Here is a 17,365-nt window from a genome sequence, read left to right on the forward strand (position 1 = left end):
TTATTTGTTTCATGATGTACTTTCTTTTTTTAAACAATACTTACTTGTTTATTTGGCTGCATTGGGTCTTCCACAGCATGTGGGATCTTAGTTCCCTGACCAGGGATCAAACCCACATCCCCTGCATTGCAAAGCAGATTCTTAACTGGACCACTAGGGAAGTTCCCGTGATGCACTTTCTTATCAACTAAATGGTAAACGATTTGTAGATAACCAATATATTTTATATTTCTCTTCTACTCAGTAATCCTTAGCTCAGCCCTGACTTTACCTTTATCATTAAGTTTATGGTAAGGTATGCAATATATACTCAAATTTCAGGCCACTGGGTTTTTAGCATGTTTCTAGGTATTCATAAATATTTTTGTATAATTACTTTTACAAAACTTCCCAGTCTTCATATTTAACACTGATGAAACCCTGAGTCCAGAGGTCACCTAAAATCATGGGTCTGTTCAAGGGGGAAAATGGCTAATGCAACTCTTTAGATAACTGAAAGGAGCTAAAAATTAAGACAAATTATGTGGGTATTCATGTGTGAACATGAATGTGAAATTTTCATTCAACTTCTGGGCAAATGGATATTTGTGGATTTGAATAAATTCAATCACTTAAAGTCCATCAGCATCAAAGTCCCCTGAAAATCAACTAATTTTTGCATTAAAAAGTATATTTATTAGCAAAGGATTGCATGGGGGTGGTTAAAAATGAGGCATCTATCAGTTCAGTTCCGTCACTCAGTCATGTCTGACTCTGTGACTACAGCACGCCAGGCTTCCCTGTCCATCACCAACTCCCAGACCTTGCTCAACTCATGTCCATCGAGTCAGTGATGTCATCCAACCATCTCATCCTCTGTCATCCCCTTCTCCTTCTGCCTTCCATCCTTCCCAGCATCAGGGTCTTTTCTAATTAGTCAGTTCTTCGCATTAGGTGGCCAAAGCTTTGGAGCTTCAGCTTCAGCATCAGTCCTTCCAATGAATATTCAGGATTGATTTCCTTTAGTATTGACTGGTTTGATGATCTTGCAGTCCAAGGGATTCTCAAGAGGCACCTATATTTAAATCTTAGTTGGACTGAAAAATTGTATTTTCTCATTTTTCCAGTTTGCCACTTATATTGAAATGTGGATGTGCTCCTGCAAATGGTCAGCCAATACAAAAATATTACTTTATTTTTATGGACTTGTGTCTAAAAGAAAGATGTTATTCCCATAAAACTTAAAAATAGCACACGCATACTCTGCCACGAAAAGGTTAAACATACAAGACAGTCAAAAAGTAAATTGAGTTCTTCATCTTAATTTTGGCATGAGAAACCTACTAATGCTTTATTAGACTAAAAACAAAGAAGAGTTAGTTCTCTAAAAGAAAAACCAAAGATACAGATAGTGTATATATAAGACCAAAATAATACAAAAGGCTTCTATGTCTAGGCACTGTTCTAAGAACTTTACGGATATGTCAGCAGTCATAAATCTACCTATCGCTATCTCTAGGTCTATTTCTTTAACAAAAAATGGATATATTAGAATGAAAACCTATTTTACAATATTGTGCCACTGGTAGTTGTGTCAATGTGTTCATTCTTATTTCCATCATATTTTTATTTCTATAGAAATTGTAAAACATACAATAAAACGTCTCCTGAATGTTGCTACTTCCCACTAAACCCTCTCTGGGTTGGCCATTTGCAACTCCTTTGAAACTGTTCTCTTACAATCCTCTAGCTGAAGAAACCCGGGCAATTTTATACTGAGTATTTATTTGTTTACAAGATTTATATTCATGGCAGCAAATACATTTCAGCTTAAGATGCACTTTAATGCCTGCTGACAATACAATTAAAACTTCTCATCTAAGTCGGATCCCCAAAACCTTGACAAGAAAACCAATAAAAGTACTCTTGCATCTTATGTCCTATTTCTTTGGAGAATAAAAGAATTTGCTAATGAAGTCAATGAGAAACCATGGGCAAAATATTTTAATGGATCATCATCAAAGAGAACATAAAATCCTCTGTTCTTCAAATACCTATTGCTGGGTGTTTTTTTTTTTTTTTCTCTTTATTTTTAATCTTTTTATCTTGCTGAAATCCATAACTGAAGAATGGGCCTGGCTATTTTATGCAGGCTTCTGTTAGTCTAGACAGATGTGATATCCCTCAAAGAAACTCAGAAACATAATTTACCCCAGATATTTTTTTAACAACTTTTACAGCAGCGTCAAAAAACTATATGCTTAAAAAATGTTCATTGAGTTACCTGTTCACTTTGTCCACCCCCTCCCTTGTCAATACTGTCTTTACCTGCTTAAATTCAGAGGAAAATAATGATATTCACCTGGTGGCTCATGCCCTCTCCTTCCTCACCTCTTAACTTGCTTCCTTATGCTTATTCCACAAAGCCTGAGAGTTGGTCAGGTCAACCTCTTTGTACATTCTTCACATTCTGATACCAGTTAGAATCACATCTTCCTGTGTTCTTTCACTAATATCAGAGCAGATTTCCCTTTCATCCTTACCTCCCTACCATCTATTCTTCAAATAAGAGCCAGAGTGACCATTTTAATGTATAAATAAAATTACCAAATTACCTTCACCGAACCCTTCATTGTAGGGTGCAAAATCCTATGATGGCTCTCCATTTCTCTCAAAGAGAGAGGCTGAATGTATAAAAGAGCAATAGAGAGACCATAGATGACAGTAGAACTCTGACCTCAAACCTCTGTAGCAGTTGCCCAGGGAGCACAAACCCCAGATGCTGCAGTAATCCATCCAGGAAGCCACACCACAACCTCTGGAGCAAGTGGATCAGAGTGGTCAGGACATGGTCAAGGACTGAGAATTTATGTCTTTCTCACCCACCTGCTTCTAACTCAGGACCAACCATATATGGCATATGTGCATAAATTACATATGTTACCTAACATTATTTATGTCTACATTCTCTACAAGATGATGGTCGTGAGGAGGCATTTTTGTCTGTCTTGGCTACCATCATACCCTGTGGATGGAAAAAGGCTTCTTGGGTTCTCTAAATAGTCCATTGCTTAGGTACCTTTTACAGTTAAGTTGAACAACACAGGTTTGAGCTGCGTGGGTCCATTTACATGTGGATTTTTTTCAATAGTAAATACTGCAGGGCTACACAGTCTGTACCAAGTTGAATCCATGAATGCAAAACCACAGATTCAGAGGCTGACTATAAGCTATAGGCAGATTTCCAACTGTGTAGAGGGTTGGTGCCTCTAATCCCCACATTATTCAAAGGTCTACTATAAAACTCATTTGTGTTGAGTGAGATATTCCAGAATATGCTGATCTATTTTCATGATATTGGAGCATAGCCAGTATTCATGTATCAATTCTCCATAGAGAAAATGAAGATTGTGAATTACCTTTATTCCATATTATAGCTTAGTGGTTGAATATCAGGTGTAGTATGGTTTCATGTTGTGCAGAGTAAGTTTTTGCCATGATATGCAACATCTTCTATGCAATAACTTTGTGTGGAAGAAATATTTTGAAAGATGACACCATAAGCCAGAGGCTCTCAAACTACAGTGAGCATCAGAATCATCTGGAGAACTTATTAAAACCCAGGTTTCACATTATTCTTAATGGTGAAAAGCAGAACGCATTCCTTCTAATATCAGGAACAAGACAAGGGTGTCCATTCTCACCACTATTATTCAACATAGTTTTGGAAGTCCTAGCTATGGTAACCAGAGAAGAAAAAGAAATAAAAGGAATCCAGATGGGAAAAGAAGTAAAGCTCTCATTGTTTGCAGATGACATGATACTATACATAGAAAATCCTAAAGATACTATCAGAAAATTACTACAGTTAATCAGTGAATTTAGCAAAGTTGCGGGATACAAAATCAATACACAGAAATCACTTGCATTCTTATATACTAACAATGAAAAATCAAAAAGAGAAATTAAGGACTCAATCCCATTCACCATTGCAACAAAAAGAGTAAAATATCTAGGAATAAACCTACCTAAGGAGACAAAATAACTATATACAGAAAATTATAAGACACTGATGAAAGAAATCAAAGATGACACAAACAGATGAAGAGATATTCCATGTTCCTGGGTAGGAAGAATCAATATTATGAAAATGACTATACTACCAAATGCAATCTACAGATTCAATGCAATCCCTATCAAATTACCAATGGCATTTTGCACAGAACTACAACAAAAATTTCACAATTCTTATGGAAACACAAAAGACCCTGAATACCCAAAGCAGTCTTGAGAAAGAAGAATGGAGCTGGTGAAATCAACCTTCCTGACTTCAGGTTATACTACAAAGCTATCGTCATTGAGACAGTATAGTACTGGCACAAAAACAGAAATGTAGACCAATGGGACAAATAGAGAGCCCAGAAATAAACCTATGTACCTATGGGTACCTTATTTGTGACAAAGGAGGCAAGAATATACAATGGGGCAAAGACAGTCTCTTCAATAAGTGGTGCTGAGAAAACTGGACAGCTACATATAAAAGAATGAAATTAGAAACCTTCCTAACACTATACACAAAGATAAACTCAAAATGGATTAAAGACCTAAATGTAAGACCAGCAACCATAAATGTCTTAGAGGAAAACATAGGCAGAACACTTGATGACATAAAGCAAGATCCTCTATGACCCACTTCCTAGAGCAATAGAAATAAAAACAAAAATAAGCAAGTGGGACCTAATTAAATTTAAGAGCTTTTGAACAGCAAAGGAAACTAGAAACAAGGTGAAAAGACAACCCTCAGAATGGGAGAAAATAATAACAAATGAGACAACTGACAAACTGGAGTGGGTAGCCTTTTCCTTCAGGGGATCTTCCCAATCCAGGGATTGAACCCAGGTCTCCCATATTGCAAGCAGATTCTTTACCAACTGAGCCACAAGGGAAGCCCAGAAATGGCCAAGGAAAGCTACATTATAAAGACATTTTCTTTTCCCTTGAAGGGCTTCCCAGGTGGTGCTAGTGATAGGTAAAGAACCCATCTGCCATTGCAGGAGACTGAGAAATGCAGGGTCCATCCCTGGGTCGGGAAGATCCTCTGTAGGAGGGCATGGTAACCCACTCCAGTATTCTTGCCTGTAGAATTCAATGGACAGAGGAACCTGGCAAGCTACGTCCACAGGGTCGCAAAGAGTTGAATATGACTGAAGGATTTAGCATGCTCGCATGCACACACACAGTCCCTTGAATTTTCTTTGTTCAATGGGAAAAACTCTCATTTATAGGAGTAAACCACAAAAGACTATCAAAAAAGGCTTAAATATCTGAGGAAATGTATCCATTTTATCCCCTACTGCTCATGATACAGCATTTTTTTCCAAACGATTATGTTCTTTTTATGTTTAATATTTTAAAATAAAGTTCAGTATTAAAATGATAATGGGATAAAATTAGTGACAAGAAGTCTGTGCAAAGCTGTTAGGTTTTTTAGGGGATATGGTTTACTAGGTAGAGGAAGTTTGCGTTAAAGATAGTAGATAATTGTGATGCAATCATTTCTTTTCTAATGCAGGTCAGAAAATAAAGCATCCTTAATCTCTACAATAAAATGATATGGACTAGTACTGAGATAGTATGTGGGTGAACTGGGATATGTAGGCAGCTTTAAAATGATATTACTCTAAACATTTTTTAAACCTATCTATTTAACTTTTATGCCACTGAAATTTCCAGCCAATTTTTATTTCAGTTTTTATTATTTGTTTATTTTTAAGCTGCTTGGTTTAAGTTTTTAGCATCTGGGGGGAGAAAGTGTAGTTGGAACTATCAGTCTTGGCAAACCTTGGCAAACTGAGGTCAAAGATTTCTTCATAAATAAAGGGAAAACTATGTTTTTGTCATATTAAATTCTTCAGTTCTCTTTGCTGAACCTGACCTTTCTTTAATTAGAAATGTTTTACTTGATTTCAACAATTACAGTGTATGTTGTAAGAAGTTACAGATTTTTACAGTCATATATAGGCTTACAAAGTTATTGAATAGCCTAGTAACAATAGCAGATTTCATGGTGTTTTAAACTGCTTTGTATGTGCCTATAAATTAGGATGCTAATATTCAGTTTACTAAGACGTAAATCATTTCAATGAAATATTTCTTATTCAGCTTTACTTATCTTTCCTGGAAAATAATGATTAAAAATAGTCACAAAGGTGCCTGGCCTGAAAGCAAAATCTTAGTTTCAAAAACAAAGCACTTTTTAAACAATGTGAAAATGACTAAACCCTCATTGTTTACTTCCTGCCATGATTATGAGGATCTAATGAGGGCAAACTTATGGAAGAAAAGAGTGAACATCAACACTGACCTTGAACTTTTATCTAATTTTTCTCTATCTTTTCCCAGCCAATATTTCCATGAGTTGTTTATAAGGATCACATATTTACCTAAAGATAAAGTGAATATTGTTTTCAATCCAGCAATTATTCACAGGTGACATAGTACACACATAATAGCTGCTTATGCTTATTAATTTTAAAAAATTGTAATGTTGAATGACTACCAAGCATGACTGTAATTAGCAATTTTCTGCAACATTTAGCCAAATCCTGGGTCGGTGGTTCTCTAAATAGCTTTTCTTAGGAGAAGCTATGCTTCATTTGAGTTTCCTAAGAATTCTGTCTGCTATCTGATTAGTCACTTTCTCAAAGTGACCACAGGGTGGATTAAGTGATCAGTGGAGATGTATTCCTGGATCCAGAAAAAACAAAAAAAGTGATTAACCCTGTGTTTATTCAACAGATGCAATCATAGTCATGATTCAAATGAGGAGAAACAGGAGCTTCCACATAGGTCTCCAAATAGAGGGAACACCATGTGCATGAATGTCCTATCTCTGTCTTCTCACCCAGGGAACCACACAGATTTTAGTCCACCAGGTGCAGGAAAACCAGCGTTCTGCCTGCCACGGGGTCATGATTTCCTTTCTTCTCCTCCTAGCATCTCTAGATGTCCAGCTCATCAGCTCGGGGCTTCTGCTCTGTTAAAAAAGTTCACCATTCTTTTAATAATTCTAAGTGAGGAGGGGACACAGGAAGGAGGCAGCCATCTTCAAGCGAGGGAGGGAGCTCTCCCCCGGGCCATGCATGCTGGCTCCCTGGTCTCAGCCCTCCAGCCTCTGGAACTGCGTGTGCTAAGTCATTTCAGCCATGTCCAATTCTTTGTGACCCTATGGACTGTAGCCCACCAGGCTCCCCTGTCCTTGGGATTCTCCAGGCTGGAGCGGGTTGCTATCCAGAACTGTGAGAAAAGAAATGTCTTTTGTTTAAGTCTTTCATTCTGTGGTATTTTGTTATGCAGCCCAAGCAGACTGAGACACCATCCAATCCCAACTCTCTTAACAAACTTGAAATCCAGTGAAGATACCCAGTTCCAAACACTTTAACTTCAATCAAAACACAAAGGATCAGTTCCTCTCTATATTCTAATAGAAACAGTAATTCATGTCCAACTCTTTTTGACCCCATGGACTGTAGCCCACCAGGCTCCTCTGTCCATGGGGTTCTCCAGGCAAGAATATTACAGTGCATAGCCATTCCCTTCTCTAAGGGATCTTCCTGACCCAGGGATCGGACCCAGGTATCCTGCATTGCAGGTGGATTCTTGACCACCTTAGGCACCAGGGAAGTCAAAGTAGTCAATAAACAAGTATAATTTCTGGGGAAGGAAAATGTTTTATAGGATTTCATGTTGTTCATATTGTTTTCCATAATACAATATGTATAATTCATCTATGAGAGGCAGACACATGAATCTTAGTGGAATTGACTTGATTGACAACCAATACCATTTATTAATCCCGTGTGTTTTGATACAAAAGAAACATGTGAAATGCCTGGTGATTTCTGGCGCTCTTTATGAATACAGAGTGGGTTTTACTCAGTGTCTCTTACTACAGCTTGCCTCTTTCTGTTGTGGATTATAATGTATTTAATGAGTATTGTGTTTAAAGTTCAACAGAGGTCACAGGCATTCCTCATTCCACTCTTATGTGATACATCTTCAAAAAAGGATATGGTTGAGCAAAAATCACATTTAATAGCACCATAGTTTTCAGGTTCTAATACCTTGTCATGCAAACATAATGCAAGATTTTTCTCTAGGGAGGGCATTTGATCAGAGCTGAAGGCTTAGGGGACAGATGGGAATTGCTGAGAGACTGAAAGCAAATGTAACTTCAGTTGGCAATGTCTTTTCTCCTGGGTCCTCTCTCTCATTCTAAACTCCACTGTAACCTGCCTCATGGTCCTTGGTTAAGCGATCCCTTCAACAGGTTGTCCATGACACTCCATTGCTATAAGAGCATCCAACTGAGAGGAGTTTCTCCCACAGTGTCTGGAGGCTCCTTGTGGAGTCATCCCGCTCTTCATCTGGAGGTTCTCTCACAGTTCTTGAACCCTGTGAAACACAAAGAGGTTTCGCCCTTCATGCACCACTGCACCCAGCCTTCCACCACTCTCTGGGGGCTCTCATTGTCATTTTATGTACTTGACTTTCTCTGGGTTTGTGACCAATCGGCCTGCCTCCAATTTACTCCACCATCCACAGATCCTGAGCTGTCACATTTACCAAAAGCTACTAGATCCTGAAATGGACAAGTCATTTTGTTTGATCTCCTGATGAATGCAAGCTAAAAGGGTTTCGTAAGAAATTATAGCAGAGCTCAGCAATTCCTACCATAACATTTGCAAAGCTCTTTCATCACACAGTATGTTTTTTTCAGTGAACACGCTTTCGGCAAATAAGCACTCTGTGGCATTCTTCTTTAAACTGTCCTTCTCACTTCCCCAAGCTCCCTACCACCAGGATTGAGAGCACTAAGCAATGTAGTAAAAATTTATCCCTGCAAAATTAAGAAACACAACAGGCATCAGACTCACTGAAGGGTTTAATGGACAGAGAGATTGATGTGCTATCCTCATTAAATGCCTCTCTTTGCAGCAATCCAGGAGTCTAGGACTGCTTTGTGAACCATCGGGAATAATTGTAGCTACAATTTTATTAGTAGCTGGGGGATAGAGCTATATTTCCTCCCATCATCTTTTCCAGGCAACTTTGCCATGGACTTTGCTGCATCTTAATCTAAGAAATGAGCCGACAGCACACCCTTGTTGCCCTGCATTTATGGTACACGTTAGTCTGTTAGGCATTACTTACAGGAAATGCTTGATTCTTGTTCTGTGCTTTTAGGAACTTATGTGCCAGATTTAAAACTTTTTTAGCCATACCCTTTAATATAAATATTTACATTTATTTAAGATTTTTAAGTCCCCTTCACATAGGGAACATAACTTGGAAAGGCAGACACATTCTTGCTTGAACTCTTGCAAAGCTGTATATTTCAAATTTCTGATTTTGGCAAGTGCGTCTTTGTTACCATTAACTTCCTCTGTCTCTTCTTTTCTTACTTGAGGTCTTCCTCCTCCATCCTGTGACCTTCCAGGTTAGATGGTGAGCATGGGAATGGCATATCTTAAACATCTCCCAAATACTAGGATTTTTTTTTAAAGACGTCAAAGCCTTATGAGAAATGGAAGTAAAGTTTTTCGGGGGGAATGGTGTTTCCTGGCAGAACAGAAGCAAAGCATGTCTTGTCTGTGACATGCAAATGCAACCCCATCTTTATTATCAGGAAACCTATGAATCAGTGTTGAAATCAAACTAGTTGTGTATTAGAAGGAGGAGATAGATGCTTCTGAAAATAAGCTGTGGCCTAAGTTGAACTTGTTATTGACATCAGTATTTTGGAAGGACTCAAAGTTGTTAAAAACAAGAAAATAGGCCCCAAATGGAGTAATGTATGCTAAACCCCATGTCACCAATATACAGTGTAGTGATAGCTTTAGTCGCTCAGTTGTGTCTGACTCTTTGTGATACTATGGACTGTGGCCTACCAGGCTCCTCTGTCCATGGGATTTCACAGGCAAGGTTAATGGAGTGGGTTGCCATTTCCTTCTCCAGGGGATCTTCTCAACCAAGGGATTGAACCTGGGTCCCCCGCACTGCAGGCAGATTCTTTACCATCTGAGCCACCAGGGAAGCCCTCCTTTCAGATCTCTGAGAAATGGAATCTTAAACCAGTCACTTAGGACTGATCTATGCTGATGACCTGATCGGCTCTAATGAGATTATCTGCCTGAGAGACCACTGCCATCTCGAAGAAAGAAAGTCACCTTGCAATAACCGACATGCTTTGCTGCCTGCTACTCTCTGCCTATGCAATATTGGCCTTGTGTAGCTCTTCAGATCTCCGCTAGACTGAAGGCTTCCTAATATGTGAATCATTGAACAAAGACAGTAAGAGCTTTAAAACATACTCAAATTGAATTTTTTTTTTAAAGTGTTGGATTTATAGCCACAGATTTTGAAAAAGAGAAAGCTGGTTGCACTTAGACGCAGAAACAGGTGAGACCCAGGGTCAGTGACCTCCCCTTTCTCCCTCTTGCTTTGGTGGTTGTTTATCTGCTAAATGGAAATAGCAATAAACACGTCTACCTGCCAGGCTTTGTGGGAATTGAAATGATGAAGGATGCAGAGCGCTTAGCAGAGGCTCACACTGGGGAGCAGTCTCCCTGACCTAGGAGGAGGCAGCTGGGAGAGCGCTCCCTTCAAGAGAGGCTGAATTCCATCTGAGAAGGTCGTTAGCGTGGCTGTGAAGGTAATGGGGTGGGAATTATTTATTCCCTAGCAAGGAAGAAACAAGTGCATGAAAACCTGCACCGTAGGACTTGTTTTCTCTCATCTCAGCCCGAGGTCCTGCTGGACTGCCTCCCTCGAGTCTTCTCTTTCCTCCCAACATTCTAGATTCCATGCTCCTTTAAAAACATGTCCTGAAATACATCAAATCGAAACACCCAATTAGAAATCCTTTGCTTACTCTGCTGCGCCCACGCAGCTGGAATTGGCTGAGGAAACACACTCGAGACTGTTCTGAATGACATCAATCCAATGTGTCCCTCCACACTTGAAAAATGAAAGTCACTCAGTTGTGTCCAACTCTTTGCGACCCCATGGACTGTATAGTCCATTGACTTCTCCAGGCCAGAATACTGGAGTGGGCAGCTTTTCCCTTTTCCAGGGGATCTTGCCAACCCAGGGATGGAACCCCAGTCTCCCGCACTGCAGGCGGACTCTTTACCAGCTGAGCCGCCAGGGAAGCCCTGCACACATGAGTGGGCCCTCAGTGCTGCCCCGAAATCACGGCATATTCGCCTCATGCCATGATTGTTCCACCCCCATGACTATTTCACAGCTTCTCTTTTCTCCTCAAATCTTAAACCTTCTCATTCTGTCCACACTCCCTATTTCATGGAGGAAATCATATGAATCAGAAGAGAACCCCCACACTGGCTCCTCCCCCTAAACCTTGTCCCTTCCTCTTGGGAAAACTGCCCCTCTCTGCTCCTCTCCCAGACCAGCCCCTCCCTCTGACCCCACGCTCTCACCAGCTCAGCACGTCACCCTACGATCTACCTCTCTGTTTGCACCGGTGCCCGAGCTACCTCTTGTATCATTTTAAATATTCACCTAAGATATTACATGGGCTTCCCAGGTGGCTCAGTGGTAAAGAATCCACCTGCCAATGCAAGAGATGCGACATGAATCCCTAGGTTGGGAAGATCCCCTGGAGAAGGAAATGGCAACCCCCTCCAGTATTCTAGCTGGGGAATCCCATGGTCAGAGGGGCCTGGTGGGCTACAGTCCATGGGGTCACAAAATGAGTCAGACCAGACTTAGCGACAGAACAGGATACAATACAATATGTACTCTTCTACTTACTACCTGTTTCTTTCTATCTTTTAACAGAAAAATATGTTCAAGAGTTGTCCAATGTCGCTGTTTCCAGATACTCTCACCAGTGTCTTTGGAACTGATTTCAGCCAGGGTTTCCCCCAAGCCACTTGACTGAACTTGGACTTGTCAAGGTGACCAAGAACCATCACATTGGCAAATCCAGTGAGCAGCTCTGATTCCTTGTCGTCATGACAAGAGCAGCCTTTGAATCAGATTATGAATCTCTCCTTTTTAAAACATTCCTTGCATGTGACTTCCAGAGCATCATTTCTTTGGTTCTCCTGCTTCACCGCCCAGCCCCATATCAGTCACCGTAGCTGATGGATGATTCCTTATTTCCTGAAGACTCAGGGTTGAATGTCCTTGGGGGTCTCTGCAAACATCTACTCCACTCTCCTAGGTGCTGTCTTCCACTTTCATGGCTTTCAGTATATATGTAAACTGACAGCTCCTAAATTTGTATCTCAGCAGGTCTTGCATCCTGAAATAATGCCATTTGGGCATATTGATTATTTTGAATTAAATGTACTTGAGAAACAGCTAATTCAGGAAGGACACTGGACCACCTTTTTCTGTTGGGGGGCCGATAGAAGCTAAGGAAAACTGTATCAAATTAAAAGCAAGGTTTTCCATGCTTCCTGTGTTTAGAAGTGTCATTACTACTGTGCATGCAGGTCTAAGTGCACATGAATTACTGAGGAGGCACCTTTCGAATTTCTACACTCAGTAGAGCAGGCTGGCAAGGGAGCAGGTGGCCCAGGCTGGGGATACGTAGTCATAAAAGCAGAGCTGCTCTGAAGTAGGCTCATCCTCAGGAGAAAGCATTATTTATGCAGTTTCCAAGTGCTATTGTCAGGGAAAAGCCACAAAGAGCTAATGTGCCATGACTCCTGTGTTTCTATAAGTCTTCTGAGCTAGGCCTGGATTGTTCTGTACTATGTGTTCAAGGAACAGCTTTAGCAATAAAGGGAGGGTCTCTATGCAGCTAGGGACAAGTTTGCTGACAGCCTTGGCAGAGGGAGGAGTCTGTCTCCTTGGAGCCAAGGGTGGACAGGCTTATTGCCCATTTTACAGAAGTGGGGTTCTGGGGTCCTCTCCTGTAGTGCAACCCACAGCACTTGGAGGTGTCATGTGGCCTTCTTTGCGGTGCCCTGTGGGAACTGGAGCTCAGGGAAGTGGCATGAAAATGCAGACAGTCTGGCCACTACTATTCCTTAAGGTAATATATTGTCTTTCTCCTCTGGCCTGGAGTTTCAGGCCACCCACCAATATCTCTGCCGCTCTGGGAGGGTAAATTGTTAGTTTACAAGTAGGGTAACACTTCAGACCCTTCACAGTCCTTGACAGTTTGGGTAATGAGGGTGGGCTAAGAGACAGAGATGCCTTTCTAGAAAATAAGAGTGATGACTTCATGGGCTAACTAACAAGATTCAAGGGGAGCCCATGGGAATTGGTAGTGAAATTGTTGACAAATGATATGAGCAACTGGATGATAAATGACCCTTCCCCTTTGTAAGGACAGGTGGTCACAGGATGAGTCCCAGGAAACAGGTTCAAACACTGCTGCCTAAGTGTTGTGTTGTTGTAGTTAACTTTCCTGGAGGCAGAGGAACTTCCTTGAGGATCTGATGGTCAGTTCAGGTCTGCTGCATTGTAACAATAGGAGTTAGGGTTCACCTTGGCAGGAAAAATTTTCCAGACCCTTTCAGAAAATAGTTATAGACGAGTATGACTACGCTGAGTGTGAAAGGGGAGAAAATGAAGGCATTAGTGGCATTAGTGGTAAAGAACCTGCCTGCCAATGCAGGAGATACAAGAGACACGGGTTCTTTTCCTGAGTCAGGAAGATCCCCTGGAGGAGGGCAAGGCAATCCTCTCCAGTATTCTTACCTGGAGAATCCCATGGACAGAGGAGCCTGGCGGGCTACAGTCCATGGGGTCACAAAGAGTTGGACAGGACTGAAGCTACTTAGCACCCATGCCTGCAGAGAAAGAGCTAATTGTTAAAACCTGGGCTGGTTCCCTTGGAACGTTATGGGGCAGAGCTTGTTAAGGTAGAAAGGCAGCCGCTGAGCCTCTTAGAAGCTCAACCTCAGAAACACGGGGTGGCCACTCCAGATCTATTGGAAGGCAACGGGCAAGGACTCTGAGGTTGTATTTGTTTGCTTGCAGTGGATTCTCGCTTTGGTAAGGAAACGTTAGCCCTCCCAGGCAGATTTCTCTGAGACAATGAAACTCCTGGGGGAAACCATAGCAGAGACGCTGACTAGTTTTCTGGATCTTACTGCCCTGGATTGGATTTAGAAGACGGATAAAAGACACCCGCTGGAGAATGAGAAATTTCTCCCAAGAAAGTGAAAGTGAAGTCGCTCAGTGGTGTCCGACTCTTTGCAACCCCATGGACTGTAACCCACCAGGCTGCTCCATCCGTGGAATTTTCCAGGCAAGAGTACTGGAGTGGGTTGCCATTTCCTTCCCCAGGAGATCTAAATTTAGGTTTACTATTGGGGTCAGCCTCACCACCACGGAAAACTTTCCTCGCCGTCGCTTGGAAATGAGGCAAGTGGTTAAGAGGTGTTAGCTTGGCAGCGGGGCCGGGGTACCACCCATCAAAGAGGATGCCCTTAAAAGCTGCTGCCAAGCGGAAGTAGGCCGAACCTCGCGGCCTGGTTGGTGGTCCTGGTGGTCCCGGCTGGACGGCAGCCTGACTGCGCTGCTGGGTCCGTGATACAAGCCAGCGGCTCCCAGGGTACGAGCAAGAACATCTCACCCCCCCTGAAACAGGGCACCCGGCGGGCTGAGAACCTCGGGAGTTCGTGTTGTCGAACCAGGGCAGCTGCTGCGCTGCTGGAAAGCGAAGGTAAGACGGAGGCCTTGGGCAGCGGCTCAGGGCCTATCTTTTCTATGGTCTCCATCCCCCACTTCCTCCCCGCTGACTTCAGCTACTTGAAGTAGAAAGAATTTTAGAGGTGGCTCTGAGGTCTCCCCGTCGGAAAAGGGGAAGCAGAGACTCTGTCCACCCACCTGTGTGTACTTGGGGGTCGCTGAAAGGGGAGGAAATCAAACCTGAGTGATTTTTCTGGCCGAAAAATGACTTTTCTGGTACAATCCTCTCCAGGCTCATGGAAGGAAAAGGTGCTGAGAAACAGCTAGTCCTGTTTGGAAAGAGTTAGGTGGGGAAGGGAAGCTCCTGAGACCTCGGGAGCCTGCTGTGTTCTGTTGGTGATTCTGTGTCTGAGCGTCTAGTCACTGGTGGGTGAACGCTGTACGTCCTTCTCCCCACCCTGCCCACCGCCTTCATCCCGGTCCTGCCCTGGCCGGCCTGGAAATAAGATAGTGTCTCAGAAGCAGAAAGGGAAATTGCAGGCTTGGTTACAGGCTTAAAACTAAGAGCAGTGAGAGATCCAGGGGCTCCATACAAGAGGCTTACACCGTAGCCCAAAGTGAACAGGAGCTAGAGGTTTACAGCCAGTGATCACCAGTTGGATTCAGCTGTTCCTCCCTTTGCCTCAGCGGTTCGCGGGCTTTGGGAGAGTAATTGAATCTTCTGCATAGACTTGAGAGCTCTTGGTATGTTTCACATTCTGAACGGCTAGGACTGGTTCACTGATGGTTTGGCTGAGCTGAAACCCTCTAGTGAGTGCTGAGAGGCACCTGAGTGATCTGGGGCCGGTATCATGTGTTTTTTTCATACTGAGTCTCCACGGGGGTGGGTGTGTGTGTGTGTGTGTGTGTGTGAGTGTGAAGTGCTGTGGTGGTTGATGACTTGATGGCGGGCATTTTACTCTGTCCCGAGTTCCCTCAGGGCTCACAGTTGGGGCAGCTCTATATGTAATGCCTCGGCGGCTGCAACGTCCTTTGTTGACGGATAGGATAGACACACATGCTCAGCCGTGTCTGACTCTTCTGAAGCCCCATGGACTTTAGCCCACCAGGCTCATCTGTCCGTGGGATTTTTCCAGACAGGAGTACAGGAGTAAGGCAACATTTTTCATTCACAGGTTGAACTCACTGTCGTCAAACTCAAGTTCATGTATGTCCGAAGAATAGCAAGGTACAACAAGCCAAAAAGTCTGAGTTTGGAGTAGAGATAGGTTTATTAATCGAGAGGGCAGTGGACCAGGAACATGGGAGATGTGGGTTTGTCTCAGATCCATCTTGCTGGCTGACCAGGGTGTAACGTATATAAAGGGAAAAGGGGTGGGTCTCAGGATACATGATCAGCTTGTGCACCATTCTGATTGCTGCATGGTGAGAATTATGCTTTGCAGTCAACATCGTCAACCTTCTGGTTCCAGCCAGTCGGGGATCTAGTGCTTGTGTTCAGCAGATCACGATCCTCCATTTGGATCAGGGACTTAGTTACTGCAGAACGCCAAGTTTGCCATGTATGTCCTTTGAGGAGGAGCTGGAACTCTATCGTATAGCCAAACTATTGTTTCTTGACTGCTTTCCATTCATTTTCACATTCTCTCACTTCTCTAATTAATAACTGCTTGAATCTGCCTTTTGGAACTCAGAGAAGGCCCAGGAGACTAAACCTTTATTCTACAAACAAGAAATGGGGAACATGGAAAGGTTTTTGTACCTGGGTGGGCCCCAGAGAATCCTGTTTGTTTTCATAACCTCAAGTAATTCCTCCAAAACAAGAATTGTTTACATTATTCAAATGGACTGGAAACTGAAGTGTCTACCAGCCAGCTTGGAGGCCTCATTACAGACCCTGGTAACATTTGTCCAAAGAACTGGAGTAGGTACCACTCAGAAACATTCTGAGTGATGTAAACACACCTCCTTTCCAGAGGTACCATGTCCTCTGATGTCTGTGTTTCTTGGGTGAAGACGAGAAGTTCTTGGCTCCTTCCTGAAGACACCTTACATGTGGTCGAGAGAGCTCTCACATGACCTCACATCTTTCCAAAATGTGACTGCTCTTGGTTAATCAAAGGAGCCTCCTGGAGGGGTAACTGACACATGATTTATATGCAACTTGCAGGAAGTGGGCTGTGCATTAGAGATCTTCCATTTAGAAATGGTAAAATCTGTCCCTGATTTTATCTGAAGTGGCCAGTGATGTAGACTTGACCCTGGAAGACCACAGTTCAGTTTCAGCTCACTAGTCTGGGTTGTTACAAAGGACTGATTGCCGTGTTCTTTCTCCTTGCAGACAAAGGCTGAGTCAGTGCCAGTGTTAATGCCTCCCATTGAACCTAGGAGAAAGGTTGATACAGAAATTTCAGATGCTATCTGATGTTCTAATGTAAACCTTGATGGTCTGTGGGATTTGTTCAGATGGTTGGGTCTGATTCTGGAGGTCATGGTCAAGGTCATTACTGCCACTTAAGAGTTCTGTTGCTTAATAGTCTCTGTGAAATGGTACCTGAGACACATGAAAGAGGTTGGTCCCAGCCTGTCAGTCACATAGCAGAGTGGTTGTCATAGTGGCATATGGGAAATTGATCAGAAGCCAGGATGGTATAGAAATGAGGGGCAGGGTGACTTCCTTGGCAGTCCAATGGTTAAATTTTGTCTTCCA

This window comes from Cervus canadensis, chromosome 31 (genome assembly GCF_019320065.1).
Source record: "Cervus canadensis isolate Bull #8, Minnesota chromosome 31, ASM1932006v1, whole genome shotgun sequence".
NCBI classification, from domain to species: Eukaryota; Metazoa; Chordata; class Mammalia; order Artiodactyla; family Cervidae; genus Cervus; species Cervus canadensis.